This window comes from Urocitellus parryii, chromosome 5 (genome assembly GCF_045843805.1).
Source record: "Urocitellus parryii isolate mUroPar1 chromosome 5, mUroPar1.hap1, whole genome shotgun sequence".
Lineage (NCBI taxonomy): Eukaryota > Metazoa > Chordata > Mammalia > Rodentia > Sciuridae > Urocitellus > Urocitellus parryii.
In genome coordinates, this window is record NC_135535.1 from 105,323,974 (window position 1) to 105,345,831 (window position 21,858).

Genomic DNA, 21,858 nt, shown 5'->3' on the forward strand with positions numbered 1-21,858 from the left:
ACCTGAAAATATATAGGAAATCTAATATTGATACACAATCATTCATTCCAGCCAGTTATATATCTAATGGTAATATTAGGGTTCTGGTTTACCATGAAGGCTGTGTGAGATTTGCTTGAAAAGTGATTATGGAAATCGAAAATAATGTGTTTGGAAAGAAGTCTCATGAAAAGGCCAGTCCAGAAATATACAGGAGTACATGTGTTCTGAAGCAGGAAGTGATTGAAAGTGAACCAAATGCCTGTAAATTGGTGAACTTGTGGATGAAATATATATCCTATGATGTGCATCAACTGAAGAAATAGTGATGTACCAGTGTCGAAAAAAAAGAAACGTCAAAATGCACATCATGTATCATAGGAATCTACTTGCATTGATGCTAAACTCGGTCAGTTACTGTAGAAATATTAGGATTTCTAAGGACCATTCACTAGGAAACAAATGTGTATTTCAGGTGGATGAATATTTCTGAGAATAATCTTTGGAAAAGATGATTATAAATCCACATACATGAACATGAATGAATTTAGGGAGTGTATAATAAGACACATATATTTCATACTTTGAAAAATCTGGAGAGAGAGACTGTGTGTGTGTGTGTGTGTGTGTGTGTGTGTGTGTGTTTGTATATATATATATATATATATATATACATTCAAACAATACAAACACACAGAGACTTTAAAAAGTCGAAATATATATGCCAATCAAAATTCATCATGAAATATGTATCATCCACAGATCCAAAAATATTTAATTTACTGAACATGGATTTATGTATCATGTTGTTCAAGTAGAAAGCTCACCCATAGGTTGAATTTTCAGTTCCAACAGCATTTACGAGGAGTGATCTCTTGTCACAATTTGTATCTGCCATGTCAGCCTCCTCACAAGAATGTACGTGGGATACCAGGTAGGATTCTATATGTGCATGTAAAAATACATGTGCTGAATAGGCTACAGAGAAAGGGAGACAGGAATTCACATACTTGTTAACTTTACAAACACATGGAGAACTACTTCTCTTAAATTGGACTAGATTTATAACACCTAGCCTTTACAATGCCAAAGGAAAGTCCAATTATACACCATGCCTCCTCTGAACTGCATGTATTGCTATTCTGTTTGTGTTATTTTCCTCCATCATATCAGGATTGGTAATCAGAGTCTAGGAGGGTATGGGTTAGTGTCAGGGATTCAGTATTTTGAATGGAAAATAGGAAAATGAATCCAATGTGTATGCAATTCTGTGCTACACAAAAATCTTCCCACTCTCATCAAGAACAATGCCTTGACATTACCTTTGCCCCAAGTAAGACACGATTCGAAGAGAAGAGTTAGAAAATCTGTGAATACATATATACAATGGAAAATGCTCAGGAGTTCACAACCTTGGAGGTGGTAGAGGAGTTTCCATAAGTAAGGGACAGGATAAACACTCCCCAAACATGGAGCTCTGCTGGCCTAAAGACTTCTTGGGAAACTGCCTCTGAGGTTGGACCCTTGAAATATATGTTGTTGTCAGGAGCTTTATCTTCCTTTGTAGTGAGACCATCAAAGCTTGGTCTGCATCTATGTGGCCTGGAGGACATGGTTTCTGATTTTCCAATGAACATGAGGCAGCAGTGCTGAATTCTCTCTTTGTAGGTCAACTGTGGCCACTGGGGTCTAAGTGTTTCCCCGTGTGGACTGTGAGGCCATTTGGTCATCCTCCACTTTTCCTGGTGTTTCTTGCTGCTTCACTGGGAGTTTCCTATTTGCTTCATGAAATACAAGGAGTTCAACTGGGACACAGTGCTGGAGGGAGTTCTGTCACGTGTGCTGACTCAGGGTCCTAGGAGAATGCACCAACCAGGCTTCTATCCCACAGAGCTTGCCCCCTTGACCATAGCAACCTGATTCTGAACATTGCCCGGAAACCTCTCCATATAACAAGATGACTTTACATATAAGGGTCTGCTGGCTGCACCGTGTCAGTCACAAGCCATGTGGAAGCCAATGGCAGATCCACATGGCCCCACCACAGATGTTTTATCACACACCTGCACACCACTGCTCTAGGCCCACTAATCAGCAGGCTCCAACTTACTGGCATATCTGTTCTACACCATTTTCATGAAACCCAGTCAATCAAGGCACTGTCTGGTACACTCATGATCAGCAACAGGACACCCAAAGGTTCTCCAGTGCCACGTGGTCATGGGAATTTCAAAAATTTCATGGTATTTATCAAGCCATTTCTCAAGGATGAACTTGGAGGCACTGTGGGTTTCTATTCATTCAGGAACCACTAAATGGTGAGGAAGCTCATTTCAATGAAAGCTCTGGAGAAACACTCAGAGGCAAGGCTTCCCAAGAGTGGCCAAAAGGTCACATCAAGCCAGGCCCATTGAGGTCTACAATGTGAGGTCCCTGTGTGTTTTGACTCTCAATTATGGCTGCCAGGTCTTTAAGAATAAAATCATGTGATATCCTGGCTGAGATTCCCAGTGCTCTGTGGAAAGCCACCCTGGGCCTAGATCTCAGTTTCCAAGGGCAACTCTCATGCGTGGCCTCCTAAAATCCCAACACAATTCATGGCAATACTTCTCTGAGTTCAGTACCAGAACTCAGTCTCTAAGGGGAATCACGCCAGAGTTCAAGCCCAGGTGGACAAAGTCATCCCTTCCAACCGCCACAGAAATGACCACAATTCCAACCAAAACACTGCCACATGGCCCTCATCTTCTTCCATATAGACACTCATCATAACCTCTGGCTGGAGGTTTCCATGAGGGGGCAGCCCAAGACAGTGTCTAGAATAAGCTCCCTTGCCCCTCATTTGCCTAATGTCAGGGTGGCCTGTGAACCAGGAGTGATCAAATACGCCTGCCATTAATACTGCTCTGCTTCTCCAAATTGAGGACTACTGACTTTCGGGTATAGATTCTTTCTGTGAATTGGAGACATGAGAAAACCCAAGAACCTATGGGATAGCCTCTGCAGGGCTTTGAAGAACTCATTTGACCCAAAGGATCCCTATTCTCACTTGATGGAGGTCAGGAACTTTCCAGAGGAAAGTGAGAGGCTTAATGCACAATGACTGCTCTTTTTGCCATTTTGGCTTTGGATGCACACATGGGATCTTTCTTTAATCCATCAGGTGCTGAGAATCTAAGCCACAGCCTCACACAGGGCCAAGAGGCTGATTCACACACATCCCTTTGCAAAGGAATTAAGCAAAAAGCCACAGGTGATGCCCCTTCATTTCCATTTGAAAACTGTTTACTTCAGGGTTCACAAAGGGGTAGCCTGAGTCAAAGACCTTCCTGAGAGTCAGGGCAACAGAACAATAGGTAAGCAAAAGGCCCAAAGCATGGTTTCTCCACTGACACTTTACTGGTCACACTGATATCTGAGTTTTCTGAGATGCTTGCCATTCCCTTCAGTTATCCAGTACATGGCCATGTCACAGAGCTGGGAGGTGGTACATATCTTGGACACAAAACCATGAGCCAATTCTGGAGAGTGGCCAGAATTCAGGAAGAAAACAGGAACTTAGCAAGATAGTAGGTGTTGCCCATAGATAAGGCAAGCCCCAGTCCATTCATAAATTGGAAAGGATGAATGCTGGAAAGTTTTCTACTAGACAGGACGCATCCATTGATTCATTCTCTTTTCCAATGTCTACAACCAGGGATACAGTGGGATACACAGACATAGAAACACTCGCCTTGTCAAATGACTTACTAGAAACAGTCCACTCCAAACCAAACAAACTGCCTTTCCTACCTATTCTCAGAACATGAGACAAAACCATAAACTCACACCCACACCCACTAAGGCACCTCCTTCCCCCAAGTAGGTCTGTGACTATCTGGAGTGTCTTCTGACTGGTGGGCCATAAAATGTTCCCCCAAAATGGCCCGTCCTCTCTCAGATCTGGCCTCCTTGGCCTACTCAATGAAGTTGTCAGGAGCCACCAGTGAGCCACTCACTACCTGCTTTCTCAGAAAAGTCCCCTCTTCAGAGCTTTCCTGGCATTTGGTCATCCTCACATCAGTAGGTACCAAGAAAGACTGACTCTCTCCTTGGTAAATGCAAACAAGTCAGCCCACTGGGACTGGGACTGAAACTGGCTCTGGGTGCCTGGCTTCCTGGTTGCCAAGTTCAAAGAGTTCCATCACCAAGGAAGTGAGGTGAGGTCACTTCCTTCAGGAACTGAATGAGGTCACTGCCTTGGCAACCAAATTGTCCTAACAGTTGCTTCCAAGGGTCCTATGAGATGGAGGCTGCCCCTGCTTCCTGTGACACTTTCACAAGTTAGAATGGTATATCCTCCATAGGCACCCAGGAACAGCTTTCCACACAGGCCTGGTTTGGTCCATCTTGTCTACATTAAGAAGAGAGAGGCTCATACAGACACAACCCTTCATCCTGACCAGGTTGTTTGCCATGGAAGATGACTTTTGCTCTCTCATGTCCTTCAGAGCTGCCTACTTCTTCTCCAGGGATCATTTCTGCATGGACCTTTGAGTTCTCAGCAGGTGGAAGATCCCCTACATTCCTCTATTGTAAGACCAACTCTGTCCCTGCTCTTCTGTAAAGTTGGATTGAGGGAACACTGTATGGTTAGGGGTAAGAACATGTTTGATTTGGGTTAGGAATCATTCTACTGGATGAAGAATGGTATTGGGAACCTGCGATATATATAATAATGTATAGGTGAAGTATATGTATGACAACAGAAATCGAAGTAAGCTTGAAAGCCCAGAAGGGCATTGGGCCCTTGACTGGGATACTTAGCTTTGAATTACATTCTGCACAGATGTCTCAGATAAATTGATATACAATGGCATAAGACCTTGTACCTTGGATGATTGAATGTGGAAGAGAACATCCAGTCAAAAAGGGATAGTAGGTAGGATTAGGAAGATAGTCAGTAGGTTTAGGAAGAAGAGTGAGTATAACATTTGGACCAAAAGTTCTTTAGCAGTAGGGTGTCAGTTAGAGAGTAGATGTAAATGTCAGCACATGTGAAGAGTCAGTCACAATAATGAATATGGGAAATTAGGTAGGAGAGCAGATATCAATAGAGACATTGGGAAATCAGTCAAAGTATAAAGTGAGTGATAGGATTAGATATTTTCAACAGGGTTGAGGTTGAATATGTACTCTTAGGACGAAGCAACTGTGTAGTCACCAATAGGATTGACATTTGAGAGCATTAGGCCCCTGGACAAGGATGTGTTTAGTAATCCATGCTCACTTTCCATTTAGACTTTGGTACAATCATAAGTGTGAACTTTGCATTATGTGTCCAGAATATCACTGTGATCAAATGTATATGTAGATCAGGTGACATGAGTATTTCGTCCACCATTTCTGGGAGCAATATCTTGAAGACGTGTTGATTAGTATTTGGGGGCACCAATAAGTGTACCTTGTGTCTATGAATATAGAGATAATGCATGAATAGACCATACTGTGAATAAATAGTATAACTGGTTCCAATTTACATAATGGATTGAACTGATACCTGAAAATATATAGGAAATCTAATATTGATACACAATCATTCATTCCAACCAGTTATATATCTAATGGTAATATTAGGGTTCTGGTTTACCATGAAGGCTGTGTGAGATTTGCTTGAAAAGTGATTATGGAAATCGAAAATAATGTGTTTGGAAAGAAGTCTCATGAAAAGGCCAGTCCAGAAATATACAGGAGTACATGTGTTCTGAGGCAGGAAGTGATTGAAAGTGAACCAAATGCCTGTAAATTTGTGAACTTGTGGATGAAATATATATCCTATGATGTGCATCAACTGAAGAAATAGTGATGTACCAGTGTCGAAAAAAAAGAAATGTGAAAATACACATCATGTATCATAGGAATCTATTTGCATTGATGCTAAACTCGGTCAGTTACTGTAGAAATATTAGGATTTCTAAGGACCATTCACTAGGAAACAAATGTGTATTTCAGGTGGATGAATATTTCTGAGAATAATCTTTGGAAAAGATGATTATAAATCCACATACATGAACATGAATGAATTTAGGGAGTGTATAATAAGACACATATATTTCATACTTTGAAAAATCTGGAGAGAGAGACTGTGTGTGTGTGTGTGTGTGTGTGTGTGTGTGTGTTTGTGTATATATATATATATATATATATATATATATATATATATACATACATACAAACAATACAAACACACAGAGACTTTAAAAAGTCGAAATATATATGCCAATCAAAATTCATCATGAAATATGTATCATCCACAGATCCAAAAATATTTAATTTACTGAACATGGATTTATGTATCATGTTGTTCAAGTAGAAAGCTCACCCATAGGTTGAATTTTCAGTTCCAACAGCATTTACTAGGAGTGATCTCTTGTCACAATTTGTATCTGCCATGTCAGCCTCCTCACAAGAATGTACGTGGGATACCAGGTAGGATTCTATATGTGCATGTAAAAATACATGTGCTGAATAGGCTACAGAGAAAGGGAGACAGGAATTCACATACTTGTTAACTTTACAAACACATGGAGAACTACTTCTCTTAAATTGGACTAGATTTATAACACCTAGCCTTTACAATGCCAAAGGAAAGTCCAATTATACACCATGCCTCCTCTGAACTGCATGTATTGCTATTCTGTTTGTGTTATTTTCCTCCATCATATCAGGATTGGTAATCAGAGTCTAGGAGGGTATGGGTTAGTGTCAGGGATTCAGTATTTTGAATGGAAAATAGGAAAATGAATCCAATGTGTATGCAATTCTGTGCTACACAAAAATCTTCCCACTCTCATCAAGAACAATGCCTTGACATTACCTTTGCCCCAAGTAAGACACGATTCGAAGAGAAGAGTTAGAAAATCTGTGAATACATATATACAATGGAAAATGCTCAGGAGTTCACAACCTTGGAGGTGGTAGAGGAGTTTCCATAAGTAAGGGACAGGATAAACACTCCCCAAACATGGAGCTCTGCTGGCCTAAAGACTTCTTGGGAAACTGCCTCTGAGGTTGGACCCTTGAAATATATGTTGTTGTCAGGAGCTTTATCTTCCTTTGTAGTGAGACCATCAAAGCTTGGTCTGCATCTATGTGGCCTGGAGGACATGGTTTCTGATTTTCCAATGAACATGAGGCAGCAGTGCTGAATTCTCTCTTTGTAGGTCAACTGTGGCCACTGGGGTCTAAGTGTTTCCCCGTGTGGACTGTGAGGCCATTTGGTCATCCTCCACTTTTCCTGGTGTTTCTTGCTGCTTCACTGGGAGTTTCCTATTTGCTTCATGAAATACAAGGAGTTCAACTGGGACACAGTGCTGGAGGGAGTTCTGTCACGTGTGCTGACTCAGGGTCCTAGGAGAATGCACCAACCAGGCTTCTATCCCACAGAGCTTGCCCCCTTGACCATAGCAACCTGATTCTGAACATTGCCCGGAAACCTCTCCATAGAACAAGATGCCTTTACATATAAGGGTCTGCTGGCTGCACCGTGTCAGTCACAAGCCATGTGGAAGCCAATGGCAGATCCACATGGCCCCACCACAGATGTTTTATCACACACCTGCACACCACTGCTCTAGGCCCACTAATCAGCAGGCTCCAACTTACTGGCATCTCTGTTCTACACCATTTTCATGAAACCCAGTCAATCAAAGCACTGTCTGGTACACTCATGATCAGCAACAGGACACCCAAAGGTTCTCCAGTGCCACGTGGTCATGGGAATTTCAAAAATTTCATGGTATTTATCAAGCCATTTCTCAAGGATGAACTTGGAGGCACTGTGGGTTTCTATTCATTCAGGAACCACTAAATGGTGAGGAAGCTCATTTCAATAAAATCTCTGGAGAAACACTCAGAGGCAAGGCTTCCCAAGAGTGGCCAAAAGGTCACATCAAGCCAGGCCCATTGAGGTCTGCAATGTGAGGTCCCTGTGTGTTTTGACTCTCAATTATGGCTGCCAGGTCTTTAAGAATAAAATCATGTGATATCCTGGCTGAGATTCCCAGTGCTCTGTGGAAAGCCACCCTGGGCCTAGATCTCAGTTTCCAAGGGCAACTCTCATGCGTGGCCTCCTAAAATCCCAACACAATTCATGGCAATACTTCTCTGAGTTCAGTACCAGAACTCAGTCTCTAAGGGGAATCACGCCAGAGTTCAAGCCCAGGTGGACAAAGTCATCCCTTCCAACCGCCACAGAAATGACCACAATTCCAACCAAAACACTGCCACATGGCCCTCATCTTCTTCCATATAGACACTCATCATAACCTCTGGCTGGAGGTTTCCATGAGGGGGCAGGCCATGACAGTGTCTAGAATAAGCTCCCTTGCCCCTCATTTGCCTAATGTCAGGGTGGCCTGTGAACCAGGAGTGATCAAATACGCCTGCCATTAATACTGCTCTGCTTCTCCAAATTGAGGACTACTGACATTCGTGTATAGATTCTTTCTGTGAATTGGAGACATGAGAAAACCCAAGAACCTATGGGATAGCCTCTGCAGGGCTTTGAAGAACTCATTTGACCCAAAGGATCCCTATTCTCACTTGATGGAGGTCAGGAACTTTCCAGAGGAAAGTGAGAGGCTTCATCCACAATGACTGCTCTTTTTGCCATTGTGGCTTTGGATGCACACATGGGATCTTTCTTTAATCCATCAGGTGCTGAGAATCTAAGCCACAGCCTCACACAGGGCCAAGAGGCTGATTCACACACATCCCTTTGCAAAGGAATTAAGCAAAAAGCCACAGGTGATGCCCCTTCATTTCCATTTGAAAACTGTTTACTTCAGGGTTCACAAAGGGGTAGCCTGAGTCAAAGACCTTCCTGAGAGTCAGGGCAACAGAACAATAGGTAAGCAAAAGGCCCAAAGCAGGGTTTCTCCACTGACACTTTACTGGTCACACTGATATCTGAGTTTTCTGAGATGCTTGCCATTCCCTTCAGTTATCCAGTACTCGGCATGTCACAGAGCTGGGAGGTGGTACATATCTTGGACACAAAACCATGAGCCAATTCTGGAGAGTGGCCAGAATTCAGGAAGAAAACAGGAACTTAGCAAGATAGTAGGTGTTGCCCATAGATAAGGCAAGCCCCAGTCCATTCATAAATTGGAAAGGATGAATGCTGGAAAGTTTTCTACTAGACAGGACGCATCCATTGATTCATTCTCTTTTCCAATGTCTACAACCAGGGATACAGTGGGATACACAGACATAGAAACACTCGCCTTGTCAAATGACTTACTAGAAACAGTCCACTCCAAACCAAACAAACTGCCTTTCCTACCTATTCTCAGAACATGAGACAAAACCATAAACTCACACCCACACCCACTAAGGCACCTCCTTCCCCCAAGTAGGTCTGTGACTATCTGGAGTGTCTTCTGACTGGTGGGCCATACAATGTTCCCCCAAAATGGCCCGTCCTCTCTCAGATCTGGCCTCCTTGGCCTACTCAATGAACTTGTCAGGAGCCACCAGTGAGCCACTCACTACCTGCTTTCTCAGAAAAGTCCCCTCTTCAGAGCTTTCCTGGCATTTGGTCATCCTCACATCAGTAGGTACCAAGAAAGACTGACTCTCTCCTTGGTAAATGCAAACAAGTCAGCCCACTGGGACTGGGACTGAAACTGGCTCTGGGTGCCTGGCTTCCTGGTTGCCAAGTTCAAAGAGTTCCATCACCAAGGAAGTGAGGTGAGGTCACTTCCTTCAGGAACTGAATGAGGTCACTGCCTTGGCAACCAAATTGTCCTAACAGTTGCTTCCAAGGGTCCTATGAGATGGAGGCTGCCCCTGCTTCCTGTGACACTTTCACAAGTTAGAATGGTATATCCTCCATAGGCACCCAGGAACAGCTTTCCACACAGGCCTGGTTTGGTCCATCTTGTCTACATTAAGAAGAGAGAGGCTCATACAGACACAACCCTTCATCCTGACCAGGTTGTTTGCCATGGAAGATGACTTTTGCTCTCTCATGTCCTTCAGAGCTGCCTACTTCTTCTCCAGGGATCATTTCTGCATGGACCTTTGAGTTCTCAGCAGGTGGAAGATCCCCTACATTCCTCTATTGTAAGACCAACTCTGTCCCTGCTCTTCTGTAAAGTTGGATTGAGGGAACAGTGTATGGTTAGGGGTAAGAACATGTTTGATTTGGGTTAGGAATCATTCTACTGGATGAAGAATGGTATTGGGAACCTGCGATATATATAATAATGTATAGGTGAAGTATATGTATGACAACAGAAATCTAAGTAAGCTTTGAAGCCCAGAAGGGCATTGGGCCCTTGACTGGGATACTTAGCTTTGAATTACATTCTGCACAGATGTCTCAGATAAATTGATATACAATGGCATAAGACCTTGTACCTTGGATGATTGAATGTGGAAGAGAACATCCAGTCAAAAAGGGATAGTAGGTAGGATTAGGAAGATAGTCAGTAGGTTTAGGAAGAAGAGTGAGTATAACATTTGGACCAAAAGTTCTTTAGCAGTAGGGTGTCAGTTAGAGAGTAGATGTAAATGTCAGCACATGTGAAGAGTCAGTCACAATAATGAATATGGGAAATTAGGTAGGAGAGCAGATATCAATAGAGACATTGGGAAATCAGTCAAAGTATAAAGTGAGTGATAGGATTAGATATTTTCAACAGGGTTGAGGTTGAATATGTACTCTTAGGACGAAGCAACTGTGTAGTCACCAATAGGATTGACATTTGAGAGCATTAGGCCCCTGGACAAGGATGTGTTTAGTAATCCATGCTCACTTTCCATTTAGACTTTGGTACAATCATAACTGTGAACTTTGCATTATGTGTCCAGAATATCAGTGTGATCAAATGTATATGTAGATCAGGTGACATGAGTATTTCTTCCACCATTTCTGGGAGCAATATCTTGAAGACGTGTTGATTAGTATTTGGGGGCACCAATAGGTGTACCTTGTGTCTATGAATATAGAGATAATGCATGAATAGACCATACTGTGAATAAATAGTATAACTGGTTCCAATTTACATAATGGATTGAACTGATACCTGAAAATATATAGGAAATCTAATATTGATACACAATCATTCATTCCAACCAGTTATATATCTAATGGTAATATTAGGGTTCTGGTTTACCATGAAGGCTGTGTGAGATTTGCTTGAAAAGTGATTATGGAAATCGAAAATAATGTGTTTGGAAAGAAGTCTCATGAAAAGGCCAGTCCAGAAATATACAGGAGTACATGTGTTCTGAAGCAGGAAGTGATTGAAAGTGAACCAAATGCGTGTAAATTTGTGAACTTGTGGATGAAATATATATCCTATGATGTGCATCAACTGAAGGAATAGTGATGTACCAGTGTCGAAAAAAAAGAAACGTCAAAATGCACATCATGTATCATAGGAATCTACTTGCATTGATGCTAAACTCGGTCAGTTACTGTAGAAATATTAGGATTTCTAAGGACCATTCACTAGGAAACAAATGTGTATTTCAGGTGGATGAATATTTCTGAGAATAATCTTTGGAAAAGATGATTATAAATCCACATACATGAACATGAATGAATTTAGGGAGTGTATAATAAGACACATATATTTCATACTTTGAAAAATCTGGAGAGAGAGACTGTGTGTGTGTGTGTGTGTGTGTGTGTGTGTTTGTGTATATATATATATATATATATATATATATATATATATACATTCAAACAATACAAACACACAGAGACTTTAAAAAGTCGAAATATATATGCCAATCAAAATTCATCATGAAATATGTATCATCCACAGATCCAAAAATATTTAATTTACTGAACATGGATTTATGTATCATGTTGTTCAAGTAGAAAGCTCACCCATAGGTTGAATTTTCAGTTCCAACAGCATTTACGAGGAGTGATCTCTTGTCACAATTTGTATCTGCCATGTCAGCCTCCTCACAAGAATGTACGTGGGATACCAGGTAGGATTCTATATGTGCATGTAAAAATACATGTGCTGAATAGGCTACAGAGAAAGGGAGACAGGAATTCACATACTTGTTAACTTTACAAACACATGGAGAACTACTTCTCTTAAATTGGACTAGATTTATAACACCTAGCCTTTACAATGCCAAAGGAAAGTCCAATTATACACCATGCCTCCTCTGAACTGCATGTATTGCTATTCTGTTTGTGTTATTTTCCTCCATCATATCAGGATTGGTAATCAGAGTCTAGGAGGGTATGGGTTAGTGTCAGGGATTCAGTATTTTGAATGGAAAATAGGAAAATGAATCCAATGTGTATGCAATTCTGTGCTACACAAAAATCTTCCCACTCTCATCAAGAACAATGCCTTGACATTACCTTTGCCCCAAGTAAGACACGATTCGAAGAGAAGAGTTAGAAAATCTGTGAATACATATATACAATGGAAAATGCTCAGGAGTTCACAACCTTGGAGGTGGTAGAGGAGTTTCCATAAGTAAGGGACAGGATAAACACTCCCCAAACATGGAGCTCTGCTGGCCTAAAGACTTCTTGGGAAACTGCCTCTGAGGTTGGACCCTTGAAATATATGTTGTTGTCAGGAGCTTTATCTTCCTTTGTAGTGAGACCATCAAAGCTTGGTCTGCATCTATGTGGCCTGGAGGACATGGTTTCTGATTTTCCAATGAACATGAGGCAGCAGTGCTGAATTCTCTCTTTGTAGGTCAACTGTGGCCACTGGGGTCTAAGTGTTTCCCCGTGTGGACTGTGAGGCCATTTGTTCATCCTCCACTTTTCCTGGTGTTTCTTGCTGCTTCACTGGGAGTTTCCTATTTGCTTCATGAAATACAAGGAGTTCAACTGGGACACAGTGCTGGAGGGAGTTCTGTCACGTGTGCTGACTCAGGGTCCTAGGAGAATGCACCAACCAGGCTCCTATCCCACAGAGCTTGCCCCCTTGACCATAGCAACCTGATTCTGAACATTGCCCGGAAACCTCTCCATAGAACAAGATGCCTTTACATATAAGGGTCTGCTGGCTGCACCGTGTCAGTCACAAGCCATGTGGAAGCCAATGGCAGATCCACATGGCCCCACCACAGATGTTTTATCACACACCTGCACACCACTGCTCTAGGCCCACTAATCAGCAGGCTCCAACTTACTGGCATCTCTGTTCTACACCATTTTCATGAAACCCAGTCAATCAAGGCACTGTCTGGTACACTCATGATCAGCAACAGGACACCCAAAGGTTCTCCAGTGCCACGTGGTCATGGGAATTTCAAAAATTTCATGGTATTTATCAAGCCATTTCTCAAGGATGAACTTGGAGGCACTGTGGGTTTCTATTCATTCAGGAACCACTAAATGGTGAGGAAGCTCATTTCAATAAAAGCTCTGGAGAAACACTCAGAGGCAAGGCTTCCCAAGAGTGGCCAAAAGGTCACATCAAGCCAGGCCCATTGAGGTCTACAATGTGAGGTCCCTGTGTGTTTTGACTCTCAATTATGGCTGCCAGGTCTTTAAGAATAAAATCATGTGATATCCTGGCTGAGATTCCCAGTGCTCTGTGGAAAGCCACCCTGGGCCTAGATCTCAGTTTCCAAGGGCAACTCTCATGCGTGGCCTCCTAAAATCCCAACACAATTCATGGCAATACTTCTCTGAGTTCAGTACCAGAACTCAGTCTCTAAGGGGAATCACGCCAGAGTTCAAGCCCAGGTGGACAAAGTCATCCCTTCCAACCGCCACAGAAATGACCACAATTCCAACCAAAACACTGCCACATGGCCCTCATCTTCTTCCATATAGACACTCATCATAACCTCTGGCTGGAGGTTTCCATGAGGGGGCAGCCCAAGACAGTGTCTAGAATAAGCTCCCTTGCCCCTCATTTGCCTAATGTCAGGGTGGCCTGTGAACCAGGAGTGATCAAATACGCCTGCCATTAATACTGCTCTGCTTCTCCAAATTGAGGACTACTGACATTCGGGTATTGATTCTTTCTGTGAATTGGAGACATCAGAAAACCCAAGAACCTATGGGATAGCCTCTGCAGGGCTTTGAAGAACTCATTTGACCCAAAGGATCCCTATTCTCACTTGATGGAGGTCAGGAACTTTCCAGAGGAAAGTGAGAGGCTTCATCCACAATGACTGCTCTGTTTTCCATTTTGGCTTTGGATGCACACATGGGATCTTTCTTTAATCCATCAGGTGCTGAGAATCTAAGCCACAGCCTCACACAGGGCCAAGAGGCTGATTCACACACATCCCTTTGCAAAGGAATTAAGCAAAAAGCCACAGGTGATGCCCCTTCATTTCCAATTAAAAACTGTTTACTTCAGGCTTCACAAAGGGGTAGCCTGAGGCAAAGACCTTCCTGACACTCAGGGCAACAGAACAATAGGTAAGCAAAAGGCCCAAAGCAGGGTTTCTCCACTGACACTTTACTGGTCACACTGATATCTGAGTTTTCTGAGATGCTTGCCATTCCCTTCAGTTATCCAGTACATGGCCATGTCACAGAGCTGGGAGGTGGTACATATCTTGGACACAAAACCATGAGCCAATTCTGGAGAGTGGCCAGAATTCAGGAAGAAAACAGGAACTTAGCAAGATAGTAGGTGTTGCCCATAGATAAGGCAAGCCCCAGTCCATTCATAAATTGGAAAGGATGAATGCTGGAAAGTTTTCTACTAGACAGGACGCATCCATTGATTCATTCTCTTTTCCAATGTCTACAACCAGGGATACAGTGGGATACACAGACATAGAAACACTCGCCTTGTCAAATGACTTACTAGAAACAGTCCACTCCAAACCAAACAAACTGCCTTTCCTACCTATTCTCAGAACATGAGACAAAACCATAAACTCACACCCACACCCACTAAGGCACCTCCTTCCCCCAAGTAGGTCTGTGACTATCTGGAGTGTCTTCTGACTGGTGGGCCATACAATGTTCCCCCAAAATGGCCCGTCCTCTCTCAGATCTGGCCTCCTTGGCCTACTCAATGAACTTGTCAGGAGCCACCAGTGAGCCACTCACTACCTGCTTTCTCAGAAAAGTCCCCTCTTCAGAGCTTTCCTGGCATTTGGTCATCCTCACATCAGTAGGTACCAAGAAAGACTGACTCTCTCCTTGGTAAATGCAAACAAGTCAGCCCACTGGGACTGGGACTGAAACTGGCTCTGGGTGCCTGGCTTCCTGGTTGCCAAGTTCAAAGAGTTCCATCACCAAGGAAGTGAGGTGAGGTCACTTCCTTCAGGAACTGAATGAGGTCACTGCCTTGGCAACCAAATTGTCCTAACAGTTGCTTCCAAGGGTCCTATGAGATGGAGGCTGCCCCTGCTTCCTGTGACACTTTCACAAGTTAGAATGGTATATCCTCCATAGGCACCCAGGAACAGCTTTCCACACAGGCCTGGTTTGGTCCATCTTGTCTACATTAAGAAGAGAGAGGCTGATACAGACACAACCCTTCATCCTGACCAGGTTGTTTGCCATGGAAGATGACTTTTGCTCTCTCATGTCCTTCAGAGCTGCCTACTTCTTCTCCTGGGATCATTTCTGCATGGACCTTTGAGTTCTCAGCAGGTGGAAGATCCCCTACATTCCTCTCTTGTAAGACCAACTCTGTCCCTGCTCTTCTGTAAAGTTGGATTGAGGGAACAGTGTATGGTTAGGGGTAAGAACATGTTTGATTTGGGTTAGGAATCATTCTACTGGATGAAGAATGGTATTGGGAACCTGCGATATATATAATAATGTATAGGTGAAGTATATGTATGACAACAGAAATCTAAGTAAGCTTTGAAGCCCAGAAGGGCATTGGGCCCTTGACTGGGATACTTAGCTTTGAATTACATTCTGCACAGATGTCTCACATAAATTGATATACAATGGCATAAGACCTTGTACCTTGGATGATTGAATGTGGAAGAGAACATCCAGTCAAAAAGGGATAGTAGGTAGGATTAGGAAGATAGTCAGTAGGTTTAGGAAGAAGAGTGAGTATAACATTTGGACCAAAAGTTCTTTAGCAGTACGGTGTCAGTTAGAGAGTAGATGTAAATGTCAGCACATGTGAAGAGTCAGTCACAATAATGAATATGGGAAATTAGGTAGGAGAGCAGATATCAATAGAGACATTGGGAAATCAGTCAAAGTATAAAGTGAGTGATAGGATTAGATATTTTCAACAGGGTTGAGGTTGAATATGTATTCTTAGGACGAAGCAACCGTGTAGTCACCAATAGGATTGACATTTGAGAGCATTAGGCCCCTGGACAAGGATGTGTTTAGTAATCCATGCTCACTTTCCATTTAGACTTTGGTACAATCATAAGTGTGAACTTTGCATTATGTGTCCAGAATATCAGTGTGATCAAATGTATATGTAGATCAGGTGACATGAGTATTTCTTCCACCATTTCTGGGAGCAATATCTTGAAGACGTGTTGATTAGTATTTGGGGGCACCAATAGGTGTACCTTGTGTCTATGAATATAGAGATAATGCATGAATAGACCATACTGTGAATAAATAGTATAACTGGTTCCAATTTACATAATGGATTGAACTGATACCTGAAAATATATAGGAAATCTAATATTGATACACAATCATTCATTCCAACCAGTTATATATCTAATGGTAATATTAGGGTTCTGGTTTACCATGAAGGCTGTGTGAGATTTGCTTGAAAAGTGATTATGGAAATCGAAAATAATGTGTTTGGAAAGAAGTCTCATGAAAAGGCCAGTCCAGAAATATACAGGAGTACATGTGTTCTGAAGCAGGAAGTGATTGAAAGTGAACCAAATGCCTGTAAATTGGTGAACTTGTGGATGAAATATATATCCTATGATGTGCATCAACTGAAGAAATAGTGATGTACCAGTGTCGAAAAAAAAGAAACGTCAAAATACACATCATGTATCATAGGAATCTACTTGCATTGATGCTAAACTTGGTCAGTTACTGTAGAAATATTAGGATTTCTAAGGACCATTCACTAGGAAACAAATGTGTATTTCAGGTGGATGAATATTTCTGAGAATAATCTTTGGAAAAGATGATTATAAATCCACATACATGAACATGAATGAATTTAGGGAGTGTATAATAAGACACATATATTTCATACTTTGAAAAATCTGGAGAGAGAGACTGTGTGTGTGTGTGTGTGTGTGTGTGTGTGTGTGTGTTTGTGTATATATATATATATATATATATATATATATATATATACATTCAAACAATACAAACACACAGAGACTTTAAAAAGTCGAAATATATATGCCAATCAAAATTCATCATGAAATATGTATCATCCACAGATCCAAAAATATTTAATTTACTGAACATGGATTTATGTATCAAGTTGTTCAAGTAGAAAGCTCACCCATAGGTTGAATTTTCAGTTCCAACAGCATTTACGAGGAGTGATCTCTTGTCACAATTTGTATCTGCCATGTCAGCCTCCTCACAAGAATGTACGTGGGATACCAGGTAGGATTCTATATGTGCAGGTAAAAATACATGTGCTGAATAGGCTACAGAGAAAGGGAGACAGGAATTCACATACTTGTTAACTTTACAAACACATGGAGAACTACTTCTCTTAAATTGGACTAGATTTATAACACCTAGCCTTTACAATGCCAAACGAAAGTCCAATTATACACCATGCCTCCTCTGAACTGCATGTATTGCTATTCTGTTTGTGTTATTTTCCTCCATCATATCAGGATTGGTAATCAGAGTCTAGGAGGGTATGGGTTAGTGTCAGGGATTCAGTATTTTGAATGGAAAATAGGAAAATGAATCCAATGTGTATGCAATTCTGTGCTACACAAAAATCTTCCCACTCTCATCAAGAACAATGCCTTGACATTACCTTTGCCCCAAGTAAGACACGATTCGAAGAGAAGAGTTAGAAAATCTGTGAATACATATATACAATGGAAAATGCTCAGGAGTTCACAACCTTGGAGGTGGTAGAGGAGTTTCCATAAGTAAGGGACAGGATAAACACTCCCCAAACATGGAGCTCTGCTGGCCTAAAGACTTCTTGGGAAACTGCCTCTGAGGTTGGACCCTTGAAATATATGTTGTTGTCAGGAGCTTTATCTTCCTTTGTAGTGAGACCATCAAAGCTTGGTCTGCATCTATGTGGCCTGGAGGACATGGTTTCTGATTTTCCAATGAACATGAGGCAGCAGTGCTGAATTCTCTCTTTGTAGGTCAACTGTGGCCACTGGGGTCTAAGTGTTTCCCCGTGTGGACTGTGAGGCCATTTGGTCATCCTCCACTTTTCCTGGTGTTTCTTGCTGCTTCACTGGGAGTTTCCTATTTGCTTCATGAAATACAAGGAGTTCAACTGGGACACAGTGCTGGAGGGAGTTCTGTCACGTGTGCTGACTCAGGGTCCTAGGAGAATGCACCAACCAGGCTTCTATCCCACAGAGCTTGCCCCCTTGACCATAGCAACCTGATTCTGAACATTGCCCGGAAACCTCTCCATAGAACAAGATGCCTTTACATATAAGGGTCTGCTGGCTGCACCGTGTCAGTCACAAGCCATGTGGAAGCCAATGGCAGATCCACATGGCCCCACCACAGATGTTTTATCACACACCTGCACACCACTGCTCTAGGCCCACTAATCAGCAGGCTCCAACTTACTGGCATCTCTGTTCTACACCATTTTCATGAAACCCAGTCAATCAAGGCACTGTCTGGTACACTCATGATCAGCAACAGGACATCCAAAGGTTCTCCAGTGCCACGTGGTCATGGGAATTTCAAAAATTTCATGGTATTTATCAAGCCATTTCTCAAGGATGAACTTGGAGGCACTGTGGGTTTCTATTCATTCAGGAACCACTAAATGGTGAGGAAGCTCATTTCAATGAAAGCTCTGGAGAAACACTCAGAGGCAAGGCTTCCCAAGAGTGGCCAAAAGGTCACATCAAGCCAGGCCCATTGAGGTCTACAATGTGAGGTCCCTGTGTGTTTTGACTCTCAATTATGGCTGCCAGGTCTTTAAGAATAAAATCATGTGATATCCTGGCTGAGATTCCCAGTGCTCTGTGGAAAGCCACCCTGGGCCTAGATCTCAGTTTCCAAGGGCAACTCTCATGCGTGGCCTCCTAAAATCCCAACACAATTCATGGCAATACTTCTCTGAGTTCAGTACCAGAACTCAGTCTCTAAGGGGAATCACGCCAGAGTTCAAGCCCAGGTGGACAAAGTCATCCCTTCCAACCGCCACAGAAATGACCACAATTCCAACCAAAACACTGCCACATGGCCCTCATCTACTTCCATATAGACACTCATCATAACCTCTGGCTGGAGGTTTCCATGAGGGGGCAGGCCATGACAGTGTCTAGAATAAGCTCCCTTGCCCCTCATTTGCCTAATGTCAGGGTGGCCTGTGATCCAGGAGTGATCAAATACGCCTGCCATTAATACTGCTCTGCTTCTCCAAATTGAGGACTACTGACTTTCGGGTATAGATTCTTTCTGTGAATTGGAGACATGAGAAAACCCAAGAACCTATGGGATAGCCTCTGCAGGGCTTTGTAGAACTCATTTGACCCAAAGGATCCCTATTCTCACTTGATGGAGGTCAGGAACTTTCCAGAGGAAAGTGAGAGGCTTCATCCACAATGACTGCTCTTTTTGCCATTTTGGCTTTGGATGCACACATGGGATCTTTCTTTAATCCATCAGGTGCTGAGAATCTAAGCCACAGCCTCACACAGGGCCAAGAGGCTGATTCACACACATCCCTTTGCAAAGGAATTAAGCAAAAAGCCACAGGTGATGCCCCTTCATTTCCATTTGAAAACTGTTTACTTCAGGCTTCACAAAGGGGTAGCCTGAGGCAAAGACCTTCCTGACACTCAGGGCAACAGAACAATAGGTAAGCAAAAGGCCCAAAGCAGGGTTTCTCCACTGACACTTTACTGGTCACACTGATATCTGAGTTTTCTGAGATGCTTGCCATTCCCTTCAGTTATCCAGTACTCGGCCATGTCACAGAGCTGGGAGGTGGTACATATCTTGGACACAAAACCATGAGCCAATTCTGGAGAGTGGCCAGAATTCAGGAAGAAAACAGGAACTTAGCAAGATAGTAGGTGTTGCCCATAGATAAGGCAAGCCCCAGTCCATTCATAAATTGGAAAGGATGAATGCTGGAAAGTTTTCTACTAGACAGGACGCATCCATTGATTCATTCTCTTTTCCAATGTCTACAACCAGGGATACAGTGGGATACACAGACATAGAAACACTCGCTTTGTCAAATGACTTACTATAAACAGTCCACTCCAAACCAAACAAACTGCCTTTCCTACCTATTCTCAGAACATGAGACCAAAACCATAAACTCACACCCACACCCACTAAGGCACCTCCTTCCCCCAAGTAGGTCTGTGACTATCTGGAGTGTCTTCTGACTGGTGGGCCATACAATGTTCCCCCAAAATGGCCCGTCCTCTCTCAGATCTGGCCTCCTTGGCCTACTCAATGAACTTGTCAGGAGCCACCAGTGAGCCACTCACTACCTGCTTTCTCAGAAAAGTCCCCTCTTCAGAGCTTTCCTGGCATTTGGTCATCCTCACATCAGTAGGTACCAAGAAAGACTGACTCTCTCCTTGGTAAATGCAAACAAGTCAGCCCACTGGGACTGGGACTGAAACTGGCTCTGGGTGCCTGGCTTCCGGGTTGCCAAGTTCAAAGAGTTCCATCACAAAAGAAGTGAGGTGAGGTCACTTCCTTCAGGAACTGAATGAGGTCACTGCCTTGGCAACCAAATTGTCCTAACAGTTGCTTCCAAGGGTCCTATGAGATGGAGGCTGCCCCTGCTTCCTGTGACACTTTCACAAGTTAGAATGGTATATCCTCCATAGGCACCCAGGAACAGCTTTCCACACAGGCCTGGTTTGGTCCATCTTGTCTACATTAAGAAGAGAGAGGCTCATACAGACACAACCCTTCATCCTGACCAGGTTGTTTGCCATGGAAGATGACTTTTGTTCTCTCATGTCCTTCAGAGCTGCCTACTTCTTCTCCAGGGATCATTTCTGCATGGACCTTTGAGTTCTCAGCAGGTGGAAGATCCCCTACATTCCTCTATTGTAAGACCAACTCTGTCCCTGCTCTTCTGTAAAGTTGGATTGAGGGAACAGTGTATGGTTAGGGGTAAGAACATGTTTGATTTGGGTTAGGAATCATTCTACTGGATGAAGAATGGTATTGGGAACCTGCGATATATATAATAATGTATAGGTGAAGTATATGTATGACAACAGAAATCTAAGTAAGCTTTGAAGCCCAGAAGGGCATTGGGCCCTTGACTGGGATACTTAGCTTTGAATTACATTCTGCACAGATGTCTCAGATAAATTGATATACAATGGCATAAGACCTTGTACCTTGGATGATTGAATGTGGAAGAGAACATCCAGTCAAAAAGGGATAGTAGGTAGGATTAGGAAGATAGTCAGTAGGTTTAGGAAGAAGAGTGAGTATAACATTTGGACCAAAAGTTCTTTAGCAGTAGGGTGTCAGTTAGAGAGTAGATGTAAATGTCAGCACATGTGAAGAGTCAGTCACAATAATGAATATGGGAAATTAGGTAGGAGAGCAGATATCAATAGAGACATTGGGAAATCAGTCAAAGTATAAAGTGAGTGATAGGATTAGATATTTTCAACAGGGTTGAGGTTGAATATGTACTCTTAGGACGAAGCAACTGTGTAGTCACCAATAGGATTGACATTTGAGAGCATTAGGCCCCTGGACAAGGATGTGTTTAGTAATCCATGCTCACTTTCCATTTAGACTTTGGTACA